Below are 1759 nucleotides of genomic sequence, written 5' to 3' on the forward strand. Positions count from 1 at the left end.
CCCCCCCCCTTTTTTTTTTAAAGCTATTTTCCTAAGAAATGTTGATTCTCATTAGTCACTATAATTTGATAGTGGTTTGTTCTTTAGCAGAGCATATGCTATATCTATTAATATTCATTTGAGCAATTATAAAACTTAACAGCTCTTTTACTATGTTAATAAATTATATTCACAACTTTCTGTTTACTAGATGATTATTTTTTATTAATGATTTGTGCCATGTTGGATTTGAAAAGAAACCAGAATTCAAAACAAATGCAAAGAGCAGCATTAAGTTAACTAAAATTACCTTAAACATGTTGGATATATAAGAACAGATTTTGGCATGCAAAACTGATTTATCCAACAAATGAAGTGTTTTTGTTAATAAGGGAGCTGAAATGATTGTTTTTGGTTGCCTCCAGTATTGTAGGAATTTGAGAACTCATCCTTTTCAGCTCATATTTATTCATAGATTAATTTATCCTTTCCAGTTTTTCCGTCCTTCTATTCCTGATGGGTTTCCCAACACTGGATAACGTAGCTACTGAACTAAACTAATCTAGCTGAATACACTAAAATGAAGGAAATATTATCTCTCACTACTACAAAAAGTTACTGGGTCAAACAGTGGGTTCATACATTGAATAATCTGGTTACTGGTACATAGCCAGGAGATTTCCACTGCAATTAGACTTCCTTTCAAACTTTGGCTACAAGCATATATCACTTGGATACTTTTACTTAACTTCAATTATTTTACAAGGTTAGGCATTCATATATGTTTCCATAGCTTCCGATTTTTAAATAGGTGTATATGTCAATTGATTTGATTTAAATAGATAATTAGAATATTGGATATTTAAAAGTTTAATTTCTTAAAGAAAAAAAACTATTCAACCTGCTGGCAAGCCTAGCCTGATCACATGCAAGGAATATTTAAGGTTCTAATTCCAAACCACCAGAGTAATTTGGACTAGCAGCCACAGGGGCTCACTGGAGGAAGCACATTCGTGCTCCAGGCTATTTTCTCTAATTCACACTAACTAAAGATGGTTAGTCGTCATCCCTTTCAGGCACAATTAAATTATCTTTTTCTTTACTCAAAATTTCTCCTATATAGGAGAAAGTGTGCATGAATGCACATACGTGTAATCAGGCTCTTGATTTACTAACCTACCCCTGGGTGTGCTCTTCTAAGCAGTATTGACCAAAATGAGTGAGAATAACTGAAGTGGTGCATTCCTTCAATTACATTTAACTATGGCATTCAGATACCATGCTAACAAGTGCAAAAACAAAATCAATCAGTGGGTGAAATTCAATTTTGTGTGGAAGCTAATACAATGCTATTTCACCTTTTGGAGTGCTCCGGATAGTCCAATGCATGGAACTGAATCTCACTTGTACAACTGCAAATTCTTCAAAGGTAAAGATTACTGACTGTGCCACTTGTAAATATATTTCTCACAAGTTGTAGATTTATAGGACTAATTTAACCTCTGGGCTTTAGTAATAATATAAACCAGAGGTAGGCAACCTTATGCCATTGCAGGTTGCTGCTTGCAACCTAGCTCCCACTGTGGGCTGCACATCTCCAGCCTCATCTCTCCTGGACTGCCAGCAACCAAGCCACTTGTATTTACCTTTACCACCAATCTCCATCTCTAAAGACAATGGAGATGGGAAAATTCTGCAAAAGAGGTAAGTTTAGGAGCAAGAGAATAAAAGGGAGGCCTCCAGAGAGAGAGAGAGAGAGAGAGAGAGAGAGAGAGAGAGA

General features: G+C 35.6%; 1 protein-coding gene across 2 annotated transcripts in view; it reads right to left on the minus strand.

Annotated features, from left to right (window-relative positions):
• Window positions 1-1759, minus strand: part of LRP12 (LDL receptor related protein 12) — a 109615-nt gene that overhangs the window by 23922 nt on the left and 83934 nt on the right. The gene's annotated exons all lie outside the window — the stretch shown is intronic.

The sequence above is a fragment of the Gavialis gangeticus genome, unplaced genomic scaffold (assembly GCF_001723915.1).
Source record: "Gavialis gangeticus isolate Ggan-Ray unplaced genomic scaffold, GavGan_comp1, whole genome shotgun sequence".
Lineage (NCBI taxonomy): Eukaryota > Metazoa > Chordata > Crocodylia > Gavialidae > Gavialis > Gavialis gangeticus.